The sequence below is a fragment of the Cyprinodon tularosa genome, unplaced genomic scaffold (genome assembly GCF_016077235.1).
Source record: "Cyprinodon tularosa strain WSP-4 unplaced genomic scaffold, ASM1607723v1 ctg51, whole genome shotgun sequence".
NCBI lineage: Eukaryota > Metazoa > Chordata > Actinopteri > Cyprinodontiformes > Cyprinodontidae > Cyprinodon > Cyprinodon tularosa.
In genome coordinates, this window is record NW_024039241.1 from 1,826,381 (window position 1) to 1,845,528 (window position 19,148).

Consider the following 19,148-nt stretch of genomic DNA (forward strand, 5'->3'; position numbering starts at 1 on the left):
AACCTTACAAAGCATGGAGCACTTTGGGATTTATTTAAATCTTAAGCCTTTTTTTAATGCACTGCAGCAAGAGTAAAAATGAGCAGATCGAACAACCTTTCATCTGATTCAGATCATGTCAGAATTGCATCATGAAGCCAGAGTAGTGTACCTGTCGGCTTAACATAGAACAATAATACAATAAATTGTCTGGGTTGCCAATACTATCAGCGTTTTTCTCTTTATCTAATAATCCTTTTTTCTCTCTCTTTGGATTCATAATGAGTGATTATAAATATTCAGCTTTATAGTCAATTACCTGTATGAACAGGATTTGTTATTACATAAAATGTAAAACTGTCTGAACATGGAGTGTGGTAATTGTAAGGTTGATCTTCTTTGCTTTTCATCAAATGAATTAACTCCTGAACAAACCCCTCCACACCAGATAGACATGGAGTTTGTGAGGTTAAACAGCAATAATAGAAGAACTTATAGGAGTGGCATGCACATATGGGAGCCTTCAAAGAACATGCCACGGCGCAGCTGGTGGACCCTCTCTGATTGACTAGAGTTGCTGAGATAAGTTGCATGCTGCTTCCACATCCAGTGAAACCGAGGGGTCAGAGAGTCACGTGAAAAGCTTTGCTACTTTGGGATCACAACTGAATAACAGATTCTGGTCTACTGCGTCAGAATTCTGCTAAAAGTATACATGTGTAATAAATACTCAAATGAGCAGTATTGTTTAAGACTTTTGCATATAAAATACTATCAATGCACATTATAAATGTTCTATGAGTGTAGATGTAATATAATGAGGCCTCAAATATTTCCCAAGCATGAGTGGCCGCTCACACTGAGCCTGGTTCTGCTGGAGGTTTCTTCCTGTTAAAAGGGAGTTTTTCCTCTCCACTGTCGCTACAAGCATGCTTAGTGTGGGGGATTGTATTTGAGTCAATGAGTCAATGCAATCAACTGGTTTTCCTTAGATAGAAAACTTTGTATCAATTTGACTGTATGATCTGGTTGAACTGTAAAGTGCCTTGAGATGACATGTGTTGTGAATTTGGCGCTATATAAATAAACTGAATTGAATTGAATTGAATTGAATTGAGTTCAAACTCCTTTTCTGCGCTTGTGGTTTGCTTTTTATGCGTCTATAGATTGTCTCTTACTTGTGTGGACCTGTTTCTGTGTACTTAAGTCAGCTTTTGTCATTTTGAAGGTATTACCCACTGAAGTACTGTGATTAGCGCATGGAAGTCAAACTACACACACAGAGAGAAGAAACAAGCACTTGTGTCTGATATATATGGTACTCTATTTGCACATGCAACACATTAAACATGTGCCTTAGGAGTAGTTTATGAGCATCTGTAGGAAGTAAAGCTGCTCGTAAGAGCTTTTATTTCACGTGTTTTTTTCAGAATCTTGAAACAACATTGGTCTATAGCTAAAAAACCTTAAAGGAAAATATCCAGGTATCAGTTCATAGTACCAAGGCCCTAACCATAAGCTAAATACCACCTTGGTTGAGACATAAGACAAAAACCAAAGCACAGCATCAGTTAATGCTCTGGCACCCCTTGCCTCGTAAAACACCTGACTTCAATTTTGTTGAGATGCTATAGCAATGTAAAAAAGTTATTTCCAATAAAAATGAAAAAAAGTTTGATACCAGCTGTGTTGCCAACAGTAACACAAGAATTATTAGGTTTAGGAAGTAATATTTAATTCTACCTGGGAATAGGATAGTTTTGTCTGAACTACATGAAACTATAGATGAAACTATTAGATAGCTGCATTTTTTATTATTTATTTATTTGGGGATTTTTCCTCATATGAAAAATTTTCGATAACTTTTAAGGATGAAAGCAAATCAAAGACAGAGGTAATCTGTCAGACAGATATCAATGCATATTTAAATCTTTATTATGTTTAGGTGTGATTATAATCATAAATTTACCAGAAACAGACAATTAAAATGTTTAGAGCAGTAATTTGTATAAAACGTTGTGATTGCAGCAGCCCTAAGCTCAGCATTGTAACACCTCCTGCACAGTTCTATGGACAGAGTCAGTTCTCCAGCTTTAATCTCGATTTGAAACTACATTTCCCCCTTAGAGATGCATCCATTTTTAGAGATGCAATGCTTCCAGTAATGATTTTTGACATGCCCTTTTGAAGAGCCTTCGAAACTGCTAGAAAAACTTTTGAAGGCTTTCTCAAAACTTTCATCTTCTTGGGTTTCCCGTTATGTAAGAAAGAGCTGAAAAAATGATGTAAAGAACATTTTAGTTGTGAATCATCATATAAACATGTATTTTCTAATGATGCCTGCAAAAGCAAAAACTCAGGCATAGTAAGATTTTAGAAATTACACAAAGAGAGAGTTTCGATATGCTTCAAGGAAGTTCTAAAAAACTGCTTGTTATCACAGAAAGGGAAAATGGGGACCATCTCTAGTTGTATTGGCTTTAAAAGGGGAATTCTGGACAAACACTGAAAAAACCTTTGATTATCTCCTAAATCTAGTCACTATAACGAGGTAGGACCTGAACACTAAGAAGACTTTGGCACACAAAACTTGATTTGGGGTTTGGGTAGCTGCTGGTGGGCAGGAAGCACTCGTTAACTTCACCCTAAATTCTCTTACACTCACGTGACTGGAGAAGGTGGTGTCATAATTTATAGGGGAGTGTTGCCTAGTAGTTAGGGCATTATGCTTGGAATCCAGAGGTTCTGATTTCAAGCCCCACTCCTGTGTACTGAAACTCTGGGTCCCTGAGCAAGACCCTTAGCCCAACACTGCTCCCCAGGTGCTGCACAATGGCAGCCCAATGGTCCCCAAGGGGATGGGTCAAATGCAGACAGTTCATTTCGTTGTTCTGGACTTTTGACAGTGTACAATGGCCATAAAAAAGTTTTAAAAAAAGGCTAATTAATAAATACCAATGAAAATTCTACACTCAGATTGTGGACATTTACTAATGATTAACTCAAACAGTCCATAACTGGTTTAATCACAGTTTTTAAAAATATTTTGCTGTGAATCAATTTTGTTTAAAAAAATTAATTATGAATTATATTCTACAATTATAATTATTAATAATAGTCTTAATCATATGAAAAATTGCACAACAGTTTTTAACATCAGAAGTTCTTTTTATGTGCAACCTGGAGAGTAGTTTGTAAATGTTTTGCTGATCTCAGATATCTGCAGGGTTTTTTTCTCCAGTTAAAGGATGATTTTAAAGTTAGTGACTTCTTTCTTTACTAGATCACTATTTACGCTTACATGGACATAAGTTACAGGATAGTAATCATATTTGTTGGGATCTGAATGATTTAATCTGTCTGAGTGGGATGGCTGATGCTGATTGACATTCAGATATGCATGTAAACCCTTGTAAGGACCAAGTGACCTTGAATCATGAACACTGTGGTCATGTGTACCCCTCACTAATGTGTAAAATTTTTGCCTTGAGCGGCTAGATGTTCTGGCCAGATGCTCCATGAATATTCAGTCTGGGATGTTTGTACTGCACGTTTTTAGTCTAATTGGCTGTTTTATTCTGATTACATATTCCCGTGTAAATACTCCAATTAGGTTATTTCAACAGTAGTTTTTTAACATTAACATATTTCAATGTGAATGTAAAATTTTGTGCATGTAATGTCACTGCAATCTTCCCCAGAAGGAGGGATCGTTTCAAAGTCCCTATTAGTCCCTTCCATGGAATACTTTTACTCCTTTAGTACACCTGATCTGAAAGTGTCAATTCAGTGGAGTCGAGTTGAGTAGGAACTGATTACAAACCAGTTGGAGTAGGTCTTCTGGGTGACGCATTTTTGGATGTATTCAAATAAGAAAGGTAACATTAATTAGGCACTGCAGATCGAGGGGGATTGTGGCCAAACAACATTGTGTGCAATTCGGGAGTTCTAGTTTTAAATAACTTAGTTTAACAAAATTTTTATTGTCTTTTACCAGTAGACGTCATATGCTTTGAAATTATGATTGGAGCTTCATATGAGATAAGCTAAAATTAGCTCCACCGGTGAGGGAAAGATTGGCCTAAATTGGCTGTTATTGACATTTATAATCTACTGCATCTACTGTTAATCATTTTTATTTTTAAATCTGGTATTGTGTTTTAAAATTGTCTGTTGATGAAATGGATAGTTTTTGCACATGAGGACAGAATTCAACTCTTAGACAACAGCAGTTACCCTGAAAATGTTTTCTACTATTATTAGCCATATTCAGAAAAATAAAAACAGTGCAGCCTCAAGGGGTGGGATTTCCTGAAAAAGTAGCCAGTCAAAGACATTTTAACTTGTCAGTGATTACCACTGTCAAACTAACAGAAGTCACCAATGAGCAGAAACAGGACCACACGTGATTAGACAGAAGTAACGGGGGCATAAAAAATACATCATGAGTGCAAAAAGAAAGAGCATGCATTAATGGCTGTAAAATACCAGCGTCTGGAGGTAGAGAATCTGTTGCAAAATTTTCAAAATGCACATGGAGAATAGTGTGTGTTTGTAAAATAAACCTCTTGTATGAATATTCATTGCGCATGTGCCTTTTCAGCAGAATTCTGACATCGTGGACATCTTCTTTTTAATGCTTTTAAAAAAATATTTTGAAATTAGATCATATCGATTGAAATTAAAATATATTGTGATAAATATTAGCTAATTTACCAGTGTTGTAATTCCCTTTTTACTAACACTAAAAAGACTCCCATAGATTTGCTTGTAAAATGCAACCAAAAACCTCTAAATGTACTATTTGTTTGTTCTTACAGCTTCATTTTACACGTGACAGTAATCATGCAGCACAATCTTTTTATCTGCAGTTGTCGGAAAAATACAACAGCAGCTTAGCTGTGTCATTAAAAGAACACGTCAGGAAACACATTCATGCTTTTTGACAATAAATGACATTTTTTCTTATTCAGATATACTGCTCAGCCATGAGAGGCTGAAAGCCTCAGAGATGAAAGGAAACATGCTCGAATCATTATTTTCAAAGGTTACCAAGTCAAAATATGAATGTCAGGAAGATCCAAAACATGAGTAGGCACAAAGGGGATGTAGTCTGTGCACATTGATTTATGCAGTTTTAAATAGTACTTTATAGAGGTTTTGGGAAGTTTTGCTGATTTCTCTTATTTCTGTTGACGTTTTCTTATGAATCTATTGAAAGACCCGTTAAAAAATAATAAAATCTGTTGATCTATTTTTACTGTAGGGTCTGCTGCAGGAGAGAAACAGTCTCCTGAATGCACTATACAAAAATCTACCATTTAGTACCATTACCATTTAGTACCAGAACCATTTGCACAATTGAGACCTGCTCAATAAGATATCCATACTAAATGCCAATCCTATAAAATAATTCATTAAATGCACATCTTCTGTCTGTACATCATCTTGTCTGACTGTGGGTGACTGTTATATAAAAACTGTATTTTCTTTTCCTTCAAAGTGTATTAATAAAATGTACAGTTTTCTGAACAACACATAATACTTTTTTATTTTTAATGTTAAATATGAAAGAAAACTATATGTGAACCTATATTTCACATTTAGTGAAATATTGCATTGTTTCAACTTTTCCCTACAATTAAATTTTTGATTCTAAAAAGTCTAAAATGTGGAAGGTGTTTTTCCTCTTGAGTCCTGTCTGTTAATGACCATTCTTCCTCCAGTTTTCAGTGCTATTAGTGCACCTCAACTTTATTCCATTTAGATTTTAATATTCCTAGAGAGCAGATTTAGAAATTTTAGCCATCATTGCTTCAGTGGTTTGGTAGTGATTTCTTTGATCTTTTTGGACAAATGTGATAATGCAATTTCTTCAATGTTTTTTTTTTTTTTAAACATCTTTAGTACTTAAATACATTTTCTTACCCAGGGAGGAACATGTATCTCACTCTCCTTACATTTTCTCACTTAATTGCCGCTTATTTTCCCCTTGCCTTCCCCCAGCTTCATGTGTCTGCATACGAGGTTCAATATTCAGAAAATTAACTACTTTTTATAAGCTAAAGACACCACTTATTCTAAGTCTTTCATGGTTTGTATCACATTATACTCAGATCCTTTGTTGTTTATCTTCAAGTTAAGTAGGAACAGTGCAGAGACATAGTCCTAAAGTGAAATAATTCTAAGCTCTTGAAGAGCTCTTGAAGCCAAATCAAGCTTTTCTTCTCAGATCTTAACTGTATGGTATTATATACACTAGAATGATATTTTGCAATCTAAAAAATACTTGAGCCTTGGTCAGAATAGATAGCAATGATCTTAATTTGGAGAAATAATTTGGAGTTGACAAATTAGGGTCTCATTTCCGACTAATTTCAAAATCTATGGAACAGATCTGAGGATCAGGGTGTTGGCAGGGAGCCTTTCCAACCTTAAATGCAGGAAGTTCATCACTAAACATACAAGTTGAAATGTTATAAAATATTTCACAAATAATCATGTTTTCTATTGTTTACTGTCAGAAAATATATTTCTGTTGACTTAAAAAGATAAGGAACATTCATAAAGTGCAAAAAAATATATTTTTTTTCTATTGATAACACCTTGGCATTTTTACTATAGGAATTCAATTCAGTTGAATTAAAAATAATCTTAAGTGCCTCTTAATTTTCTTATCATCTTACATCTAAATCTTCTAAAGGTGATTTTAAGTTGTGATTACCAAAATATTTATATTACTTTAAATGTAATTTTTTTTATTTTATTTTTTTGCAACTGTTCATTGTGTATTACATCAGTTAAGGATCGTAGGATCATTTAGGTTTAACTGTGCATGTAGTAGTATTCAGTATCTGAATGAGTAGAAAACAATGTCTGTAAGGTGCCTTGAGATCACATAAGGTGTGAATTGAGGCTGTATAAAAGCACAAAATTAATTTTATTTAATTAGTGTTATAAATTTTATATGCTATATCAGTTATATAGTTAAAACCAGATAAAACCACTTTGCAAAAAAACATAAAAAAAAAAAAACATTTGCTTAAAAATGTAATATATTTATAGTATAAGGATATTCTTTACAGGCATTTTATTAATTAGGGTAAAATATACCAGTCATTTACATATTGTCGCATGCAGCAGCCCATGCTATTCTGGAGATAATCAACATGGGCAACAACAGTAAAGTTGCTTCAAACATATCTCTGCCAGAGTATTTATAATTTGAAAATGTTACCAAACTTTTGAAAGATTGAAGGAAGTTAGAAGAAAATACACAGCAGCACTCCTGTTACAGTTACCTGTGTTACTGGTGTTACAACACTTGTGTATTAAAGTTGTTTAATACTGCTTAAAAAAGTAGTATAAACATATGTTCTTGACCTATTTCTGTATTCTATTTATTGAAATGTATACATTACCAAGCTGTTTGGCACAACTTCTGTTAATCGTTGTGTATGCTCATGCTTAACTGTTTCCTTTTTTCGCTTTATTTATTTATCTGGGACCATGTATTAAAAGACAGAGATCTCACAGCAAATAACTACTGCACCATATTATACCTAAATGAAAGTGAAGAGCAGATACAGTAGCTAAATGGTTGTCAATGAAAGTAATTTTGAGGCAAGAAGTAACAGCTTCTTAAACCACTGTGTTGAGCTTTATAGACCTTGGAGTTAACAGCAGCAAGTTTATGAAGCTGCAGTCACTTTCTGTGCATTTTACCCCTATCTTTTCAACCTTTAAGTTTGTAAAGCAAATTCAACAGTTTTCTAGACTCTTCAGCTAAAATCTATGTTTCCCCATGCTTATATGTAACACTTACTTCATTCTGATTAATCTGTCATTACAAATAAAAGTGTAAATACAGGCAAAAGTAGAAGTGATATAATGGCTGGCTGCAAAACCACCTAAAGACAAGTTTCACAGGCATTTTCGGTTTATTTCTCCCACCAAGCTACTTATATCTATTTGAATAAGGTTAGCGTTTATCTCAGTTGGATAGCAATTGCTTAAAAATGGGTACATATTCATTCATTTTTCATAAACCTGGCATATTAATATCTCACAGTGTCCGAAATTAACACTCGCCAGTTGGCAAATGCGACTACATTTGGCGAGTTAATGCCAGAGCACCATTCGCCACAAGGTAAGTAAATGTTTGGACCACAGTTGTGCTTCAGTCACGTCCTTTCATCTTTTATTTCAGTTAGTCTTCCCTCTGTCCCTTGTTCCTCCGCTTTCTGTCCTTCACATGCCAATAGATAGATGCACGTAATGGGAACACAGCCCAAACACCACGTTATTTAACAACTCTGCCGCTAGGCAAACTGTGGCGGTATATAGTAGAAGCAAACAAACTTTCTTAAGGACAACATGCTGATGAGGCGGAGGGAGAGCAGGTATCTACAGCTCGACGGCAAAAAGAAAGTTTAATGAAAAGATGGCGCTTTTGGAAAGATTGTGTTTTCTTGCTTATTTATGATGATGACGCTAAGCTAATGAGCTGCTCAGTGTGCAGAAAATACGCAAAGGAGAACAGACACAATTAATTTGTCACTGGCTGTCCATCTATGAAACTGGAGAGCTCCGTGATCACAAACGCAGTAAATGCCATGTCCATGTCTCAGGTTCAATTGAAACAACCCAGAAACTGCTAATGGATAAATCAACACAAACGTGGAAAGATTAAAATATGGTTTTGCAACGTCCATGCCGGTGGAAGAAAGCTACGCTTTTATTTATGGATGATACAAAGTAGTTTGCTGTTTTTTGATTGATTTTAATTATGGCCAATTTATCAAATAAAAGTATCTTGCATTTACACTTTTTTAATTGCAATTGAATCAAATTGTAAATTACAGCTATATTTAATAAATTTACATTATATTTGATTGCATTTTGCATTCAACATAATGCCTTAGTGAAATAAGATGTTCCTTAAAAATATATGAGAGGGCATTATTGATGTGTTTTCTTCTAGCCGGTAAAAATATGGTTGAGTGGTAAAATATTTTATCTTCCGGTTCACTTAGCCGGTGAGTTAAAAATAAAATTTTCGGCACTGATTTTTCCCTCTGCTACTACATTAGACTGGGAGGATAATAGGTAAAAATGCCATATTGTAACAACCAGAAAAACATTTTCGTTGGTAGGTGGGAATAACAGAAAAACCTGAGAAGCTTGAACTTATCAATACTCATACACCAACATAGTCATCTGTGTTCTGATACAAAAATGCAGCATTTTGTTGAAGATTAAGGCAGACGTTCAACCAATCAGTGTCTGAATGATTCTTGCCATAATGCTGCAGTGGTGGTTACAGAAGATGGGGACTCCATTGGATGGAGATGCACCTGTACAGCAGGGTCCAACTGGTCAGCAGACACAGGGCTGCTATAATATTGCCACAGAGTTCACCCCATCACCCTAATGTGATTTGAAATAAAAATTAAATACATTTCACTGTTTATTCAAATTTCCTAACTAAACAGATCCCCTGTTTGTTAGATGAGTCAGAGACATTTTCTGAAAGGTGCTGAAGTTCATCGCCAAAATAAGTGGTGAGGAAGAGCATCTGGTTTATTTTTCTCCTTGTGTGATAACCTGCTGCTGCAGGGAAACTCTGGGATTGCACCTGCATGAAGCCTCTATTTTCAGTGAGTTTTATGTGGGTTAGAGGGCAGCTTAAGCAGGCAGAGTTGATGTGACTGTTTATCATTTTATTTAACACAATACAGAGTGGCTGTTTTCAGCCGTAACTCAGATCACAAACCGTTACATCTCCAATTTTCTCTTCCTTATGCCACTGACTGTTCTGTGCAAGAAACTCAGAGACAAACAAAAAAGGTTGATTGAAATATGCAAATCACACTTGAATTCATAGTAATTTAATGCACATTCTGTTCCAAGAATGCCGTCCTCTCAGGCCGCTAACTTATCAGGATTGTTAGAGCATATGTCATTGCAGTGCAGTCAGAATGAAAAATAGACTAATTGTTTAGCTATAGTCTTTTTCTTGATGGTGTTAACTGATAACGTTGATAAAAGGGGGTGTAAGGCAAGTTATTCTGTATGCAGTGGTAACCACAGGCCAAAGCAGAAATACCTTCTCTTACATTGGTGTTTATTACTGCAAAAGTGCAAGATCCTGGATGTGGTTTAAGAATATGGTGATAGATGACCTCAAACTTTTATCTTTATTTATGAGTCTTGATTCACTTGGGGTGGCTGCTGGTTGATACTGTAATCTATTTTACAGTCAACAGTAGATCTACATTAAGGCCACCCAGAAGGACTTTTTATGGGGTGATCTAGGACTCTCTATCCTTGCACATGTGTCTAAGTGAAATATGTATTTATTTTTTACTGTCATAATAAAGCCATATCTAACTGTAATAACAGCCACGTGCCACATAAATAATTATATCTACCATCACAGGCCCAATGCCAAAAGTATCATAAAAGCCATCTTTACAGAAAATAATGCTCTCAGTGTAAATGTCAAGCTTTTAACATGACTCACGGCAACAGGCTATTTTTATACAGCACATACAACAAAAGCTGTTCTATATGTTGTATTATAAAGTCTTTCATGCAGCAGAATACAGATCAATAGCCTCTGTTTCGGTTATTCTTTCATTCCTGCTGCGGCTGATAACCTTCTCCTAGTCCCGATTTTATAATGAGAACACATGACACCAGCACCACAGCAGCTGCTGTAACGCAATACAGCAGAATGACAAAGCACTGAGAACCCATTTATTGCATCTCATAGCTTGTATAAAGCAACTTAGAAAGTAAAAAAGTAAGTAAAAAACTACAAATATACATCCTCTTGCAGGCATGCCTTAGTAAGTGCTTTTATGAATTATTTTGATTAGGTAAGATCTTTTTCTTCTGCCTGGGTTAGCAGTGCTGAAGATGGAAGTGTCTGCAATAAAGTATGATGATGATAATGACCATCCTGTCTGATTTCATTAGACAAACACATGACAGCAAGTGCTTTGAGCTTCTGCTGTAACATCCTGCAACAACCTGACAAGCCAAAGACATGATTATCACCTCTTACTGCATCACACAGCTGGTTAAAAGAGCCAGAAAAAAAACACATAAATACATAAGAGTCCCACTGCTCACACTGCTAATTCAAATTACAAATCCAATAAGGCTCAAGGGTATCAACCTTCCTTTGAGGGAAAACTCATTAACCTCTGTTTTATGTCAAAACCTTTTTGATGCTGTGTAATTAGATTAAACTCGTACCAAAAGCACTTTTTTTTTAACAATAGAGTGCAACACAAATATTTTTAGCAATGTCCTGTGTATCCATCATAAAAAGTATGGTAAAACAGTGGTATACCAGGCTTGTATCACTTGTAAAAACGATGCATGTAGATAAAGCTGATTTGTATTTTTTTTCACAGCCCTGTTACAACTGCAGGAACTTTTGCTGTCTGTTACAATATAACCACACAGCTGCCCGGTACCTAGGAAGCTGTCCAATGGGGTCTTGGAAGGTATTGTGCAAATATAGCAGAGCTAAAGTTAAAGTTCCCTTAAATTCAAAGGAAGATACTGACATCTAACCTCAACTCAGTCTTAATTTACAACCTCTAAACCTCCATTCAGGGATTCTTTTTTTCTTCTTGATGCTTCTGTTTGGGAACCAAGAGGAATAAAGAGATACTTCGAGGGAATTACATTCTAAAAATAGGATACTTGGTCTGTACAGCAACCAGCTTTCCTCAAATAATAAAGATAAAGAAATTCCTGCTGCATTCACAGACACTACTTATCATTTTCAACATTGATAACATGACTATCATGAGGTGTATAAAACATTCATGTTTAATTTTATGACCAACCGCCTTATACTGTGTTGATAACCCATTTGGATGCCAATGTAGCTCTAACACTGTTAAGGCAGACTACCCTAGACACCTGAATCAGTAATATATGGAATTATTTTCAGGAACATTTTGACAATTACAAAACTGAAATTGTTTGGGATTTACTAGGAACAAGTATAACTTAGAAATAGTGAATCATGTCCAAGCATGAAAATGAACATTTGTTTTGTAACACAGATCATCACATTACCTGCTTGCCCTCAACCCACAGTGCATCCTGGTTACATTTTATCTCCAGGTAAACAAAACAAATGATCATAGCCATGCAGTTGGATTAAAACTAAATATTATGTGTAAAATCAGGTATTCAATTGATCTCCAGTTAAGGTCTGATGCTAATGAGACTATTAACTGGGCTTTCTGCAGTGAGCAGAGCTCAGCTGGTCCCTCTGACTGATCATCCCCTTAAGCAAATAACTGCAAAAGCACTTTCAGTCCGAACCAGCATCAACGTCCTCAGCACACCATGAGCGACAGTAGCCCATCAGATGGATCAGAGTACATGGGATGACATTTGCTCCCCATTTGCAATAAGGACCCTGTTATTGGTTGTCCACTCTCACATCCTTCAACTGCTGATGTTGATCACTATGACCACGACACCCCACAAAATCTACATGTTTCTGACTGAGACATGTAGCTGTGGCAATTTAGTCTTTGTAAAACTGTTAAATAAATATTGCAATTTTCTATTTCAATCAATCAAAATACAACATATATTGTTATATATATGCTACAAGAAATAAAAAATATTTATGCTGTTCTCCTGTCAGTGGTCGTAATGGTATGCCAGACTGTTGTATGTGTTGTTGCTGTATCCGTTCATCCAAGTCATCTAGACAGATATCTTCAACTCTGAAATGCCTCTCACTCACTTTGAGGATGCACAAACACATCACACTGGAGCCTTTTACACAAATCTGGCTGTATGCCACACACCAGTTAGCTCTAACAAGTTTTACTAATCGTCATCGTCCAGGCTCTGCAGATCTACGATGTGACCGTTCACTCTGGGCAATAAAAGGAAAATAATATCACTCCCGGTGCAGCACATTTCTACTTATGTGTCTGCTAATGTATATCTTTAATTAAAAAAAATGTAATGCATTTGCTGTCTTGCAGATATAGACACACCCAGGCCATTTTCCACCATCCATGTGCACCTCTGTCTGGAAATGTAGCTCATGGGTCACTGTTCACCATCTGATAGGGCTGCATTGGGCCCATCATGCATTGACAGTTAAACAGTTCTAGATAGATAGATTACATAGATTAGATTAGATTAGATTAGATCAGGATAGATAGATAGATAGATAGATAGATAGATAGATAGATAGATAGATAGATAGATAGATAGATAGATAGATAGATAGATAGATAGATAGATAGATAGATAGATTACATAGATTAGATTAGATCAGGATAGATAGATAGATAGATAGATAGATAGATAGATAGATAGATAGATAGATAGATAGATAGATAGATAGATAGATAGATAGATAGATAGATAGATAGATAGATAGATAGATAGATAGATAGATAGATAGATAGATAGATAGATAGATAGATAGATAGATAGATAGATAGATAGATAGATCTTTCATCCACACAACTGTGAGAGCTGCAAAACTCCATTTGACATTCCAGGACTTGCCAAAAGTGGAACTAATAGTTCTGATGCCAAAGGTTTGATGCCAGGGAACATGTTTTAACTGGTCACACACCATTCTCCTTTGATAATTTCACACCAATTCGCAGTTGGATCTTACAAATGACTGTATTACAAACATTTTAATAAACAACATCACCTTCCTATCAAGTTGCATTGTGCTGCAAAATAAACGGGAAGAAAGAAGCGCCTATACATCTCTCTCTATGTGTATATATTTTTTATACATACATCTGCAAGCTGTGAAGCGACATAAAACAGTTAGGGTATTTGATTACCTGTTAGGATGAGAAACCCCGCCTAAAATCCCAGTAGGATCCCGATTGAGTATTAAAGACTGAAGATGCAAAGATGAAATCCGCGAAATCCAAAGATGAAAAAAAAAAAAACCTCGGGATAGTCCGAGGTTGAAGAGCTGGAGATGCTTGGTCGCGCAAAGTCTCTCTGGATTGTTTTATAATACAAATATTCCAGAAAAAAAAAAAAGCAAGGCGGGTTACATTCTCTATAAACCTCAGACCCCTTATGTATTGCAGTGAAGATAGAAAGCGAGAGAAAGAGGAGATGGTGTCCGGATGGAGAACTGCAGCTCTTTTCGAAGCGAGTTATCCTGAAAAAGAGAAAGCCGTGTGCGTCAAACCGGAGCCTTAAAGAAAACTCTATTTAAACACTATAGTGTTCTGCTTCTGATCGCAGCCCTGCAAACCAACGCTCCTGTTTCAGCTCATATCCGGAGCGATTGCTTTCCATAAGTTCCCAATGTCTCAGAGGCGATGGAGGAATCCCACCCATGCAAAGACACAGAAACGCACGCAGTCTCCTCCAATAGTATGCGCAGTCATGCGCGCAATTAGTTTTCATACACGACTTGCTCCGTCCGCTTCTTCTTCGATTCCTCCGGGGGTGGGGGGGAATGTGGCAGGACTATTTTCTGTATCCCAGGAAAACAAAAATAAGCATCCACCTGCACAAATAGGGAGTCCGTTCTACTGAGCATCCGCGTCACGCCATGATGATGTCTGGATCGGCCAGAGGACGCTTCCTTGGTTATCGCAGGAAGCGACTGACAGCTCTCACAGACAGCGCAGCATTGCAGCAATGTGATGTCATTAGGGCTCCGTTCAAAGCGAACACATTGAGGGGGGTTTGTTGTTCTGTGGAGAGTTTTCAATGGGTTTATTAATTTAGAAGAAGAGAGAGAGGAGGAGAGGCATGCTGTGGGGTGTCTGTGATACTCCGGGTTGGGCTGGTGGCTCATGGTCCAACACAATATGATACTGCAACAACACACAGGAAGGGAGGAGGAGGAGGGAGGGGATCTGCATTTCAAATATAACATTTATTCCCACTACAGGCGCGATCTGGTCCACTGGTTCTTGCTCAGGTTCTAATGATATGCAACACATCTGGAAGGAATGGGATTCCCACACAGCATGGAAAAGTTGTAGATTTCATGTGCAGGTTTTTCATGTCTGGATATGTATGAAGGAAAACAAACAAACAAAAAAAAAGTACAGAGAAATATTTACATTAAGAGACTGTACTTTCTGTTGCTTTGTAAAAAGTGGGGTCCAAACAGCATTTGTTCACACATCTCTCAGTGAATCAAGTTATGTTATTTGTCCACTTTCCTTCCTTCCTTCCTTCCTTCCTTCCTTCCTTCCTTCCTTCCTTCCTTCCTTCCTTCCTTCCTTCCTTCCTTCCTTCCTTCCTTCCTTCCTTCCTTCCTTCCTTCCTTCCTTCCTTCCTTCCTTCCTTCCTTCCCTCTATCCATCCATCTTAATAATCCATCCATCCATTTTCCATATTATCCCAAGTGGGGTCGCAAGGGGTGCTGATACCTATCTCCAGCTGCCTACAGGCGGGATACACCCTGTCCTGAACAGGTCGCCAGTCCATCGCAGGGCAACACAGAGACAAACAGGACAAACAACCATTCACACACACCTAAGGGGACTTTTGAGAAGCCATTTAACCTAACAGTCATGTTTTTGGACTGTGGGAGGAAGCCAGAGTACCCAGAAAGAACCCATGCATGCTCAGAGAGAACATGCAAACTCCATGCAGAAAGACCCCGGGCCGGGAATCGAACCTTGAACCTTCTTTCTGTAAGGCAGCAGAGCTACCCACTGAGCAGCCTCATCTTAACAATGTAATACTTTATTTCTATAATAGTTAACTTTTGAATTATTCCTTCAAGAATTAATTATAAATTGAATGAGAGTTTAACACTTGTGACAGTACAGTACGTGACAGTACATTTTGACAAAATGTGCAGGTACTCTGGTTTAGATAACGAGAAACACAAACACCTTCCCCACCCACGCGTTTAAGGCTTGCTTCGCTGTCATTTTGTACAAAATCTCTTTGCCAACAGATATCAGACATCAAGCTGACTGAAAAAAATAAATACAAATATTTCCACAGTGAGCGAAACATAAACAAAAAAGCAGGAACGGGACACAATGGTTAAGCCTCTCAGAAAAGCAGAAGAAAGCCAGTGATAACCTGTTTGTAATCATAACACCAACATCTGCAGCATGCTCTCAGTGTCCTCCTTTGTGAATATTGATCCCCACTGCTTGCATGGATACCTCACAACATTGGACTACAAAAAGGAATTCTGCTGGACTTGACAAATCCTCTAAAAACAGATTGATTTGGCAGCAGGATTATTGGCAACGGTTACAGTTAAAGATACCTCATTTGAAAATGGAGGATGTGAGTTACATGGAATCATAGCATAAGATTTTCCACCTATAATTATGCTTGATCTAAATGTTTTACACATAAAAAAAGGAAAATGTAAGCTGCAATCAATTTATCACACCGAAACACTCCCAAATGTTCTGCTGTAATAATAGTAAAATGATTAAAAGTTAAGCAGCAATGAATAAAGTGGCTAATTTTAATAGCATATGCACACTTTATGGTCCTAAAGCGACACATTTAAGAACAGCAAAGCTTTACAGGAGATTTCCATTCTAGTTAGTGTTTTGAAATATGAAATTTTATTTTGGGCTCTAAGAGCTACAGGTTTCAAGCTGCCTTTTTTTTCGCCACAATATGCTGCATTTACAAATATCTGATGCTTTGCGATTCGCACAAGAGGAACAGTCTGCTGTAATTAAAGGCCACTTCAAAATGATTGGGCCAGCCCCCTTTCATTTTCAGACACAAATTCCCTAGACGACTCGTGCACTCACAAATAACACTTTTGATCAAAGCCTTTACCTCCTTAACTGTAACTCAACAAACATTCAGAGCATAATTATGTGTAAAGAGATCCCAACCACACGAATGTCAATTCTAAATGCACCACTCGAAGTGTTTTTTTTGTCTTTTGAACGACGCGCCATTGTGCAGCAGAAATGCAAGTTTCATTTTGAGATCAATCTGAGCCTGAATGAAGATGTGTGTTCATGAGGTGGTTGAGTGCATGAGACGCATGCAGCGAATACTGATGGAAATTGAAAAACAGCCATGAAGGAAGCCAATCTGCTATTTATATCGGGCAGCCTTCAACAGGGCTAAGCTCCATCTGACTGTAATGCACTCTAAAAGTGATTGATTAGTCTTTCATGGAGATATTGTCCATCTTAACAGTCTGCACTCCCTGAAGTGATAAAATTACTCCACTGTACTCTTTGAAAGCATAATAGCAGATTAGGTCAGTGTGATCCATCTGCTCTAATCAGGAAACCTGCAAGTCCATAAAACGCAAAACATGAAAGGGGGGATCAGGACTTAGTTCCAGTACACACCACCCAGCAGCTAATATCCACAGAGGTGTGTTTAATGACCTGGAACACATTACATGCTGAGGTTGCTTAATTTGTATCGAAGTGAAGTCATTGTGCATCTGTCTCAAAACGTCTTTTTTCTACTCAACTCAGATGTCCTTGCTGCTGTTTTAAGAAATTATCATTTGAATCAGTTTCCATTAATTACAACAAGAAATGTGCCCCTTTTTCCCCGGCCTGAACCAAGAAGACATTTGATGTCTCTGGCTTAGCATTTGAACCTGTGAGTGAATTGTCCCATGTGTATTCGTACCTTGAAATGGGATTAGAATTAGCACAGTGGCAGTGACAATAAAAAGCTGCCCACAGGAAGAGCAGCATCATTAGAGCACCAACAGAGCTGTGTAACGGATTAGAATGGCCTTATTTCAGTCACTGAATCACACTGTATGCGCTGCTCTCAGTCACAGTGCAAAGATGTTGTATTTAACATACTATACATGGCATTTGAGTGCAAGCTATTTACCCCAAAATCTAATTCTTAAAGGATCACTAGCAACCCGGAGGATCTGGATTTGCTGTCTTGAAACTGGGGAAAAGTCTTGCTCTTGTCTCAAGGTTCTAAAGTGCCATGACTTTTGACATCATACATATTATTTGATATTGTGTTACATTTCTTGCTTTTGTTATTTGAATACCTATATCTATTTATACCCATTTCCTTTTTTTTTGTAAATAAGAATTAAAATGTAGAAAATGATTTTAAAAAATGAACCTTTACAGATTTTTCACAGACATTAGCCAAAGGCAGAATCTCTCACCAAACATATTGTGTGGATATAATTCCCATATGCAGTTCAGTTTGTTCATAATTTATTTCTCCAACCACAATATGTTTATATATTTACAGCATAAGGTAAAAAGAAAAGTAATTCTCAACTGAAATAAAAATCAATATTCTTCATTTATAATGATTTAAGCTGCCATAAATGTATTTTTCACTCTTTTTTTTTTAACATACAATATGTTTTAAATGCTTTTATGCTTCATACATTCAGTATGTAAGGCTAATCTATTCTAAAAAAAAAAATTTCCACCTTATTTCTTAAGGACTTCTCACTGTGTCCTTGAATTGATGAGCTTAAAGATAAAAGATAGACAGATCATCTGGGGAGGTGTTAGATGCCAGCATGCTTGTCTTCAGCTCTACAAATGTACTTATCTTTGAGAGGAAATGCTTTAAGTCATCTGTGTTTCAGAACAATTTTTTTTATTTTGTATTAGATAACAAACAAGGGTAATTTTCTTAAACATGAAAGGTTAATGCATAGGGGCAGTAAGTGTTATTGAGGATCTGATATTTTCTCTTGTTAAAAACCGCTGAATGATACATTTAAAAAATAGGTTTTCATTTAAATGATTTTGGGTTAAGGCTTGTATAAAGAACTGATTTAAAAGGTCAGTTTCTTTCCCTTAAAATAAAATTTAAATCACCTTTTCTTGGTCCAATGGATACCCTCTCATTGGCAGTAAAATGAGCAGACATGGGATGTCTGGCCTCCTTTAAAAGGGGTTTTTTTACATGATTTTTTTGACACATTAGCTCTAATGGAGCCACTGCACTTAGTAATTCAGTATTTCAAAGAGCACTCTGTCTCACTTTCCACAAAAGCATGAAATCATCCATCATTTCTGTTGTTCTGTAGTTAATGAATTTTTCCTTGCCTGGAGTCTTACACATGTTTTAGATATTTTCTATATGCTCAATTAAGGCTATTGGTATTTTGAATGTTGCAAAATGTCTGCATGGTTTTTGTTTTTGGGCTATAAAGCTTTGAACAG

At 36.6% G+C, this 19,148-nt stretch overlaps 1 protein-coding gene across 1 annotated transcript in view; it reads right to left on the bottom strand.

Moving 5' to 3' along the window:
- lrfn1 (leucine rich repeat and fibronectin type III domain containing 1) overlaps window positions 1-14,521 on the bottom strand; it is a 194,729-nt gene extending 180,208 nt beyond the window's left edge. The window contains exon 1 of the mRNA XM_038303445.1: window positions 13,842-14,521. The gene's annotated coding sequence lies outside the window, so the exon portion shown is untranslated. The remainder of the gene's footprint in view (window positions 1-13,841) is intronic.
- Between the last annotated feature and the right edge of the window lie 4,627 nt (window positions 14,522-19,148).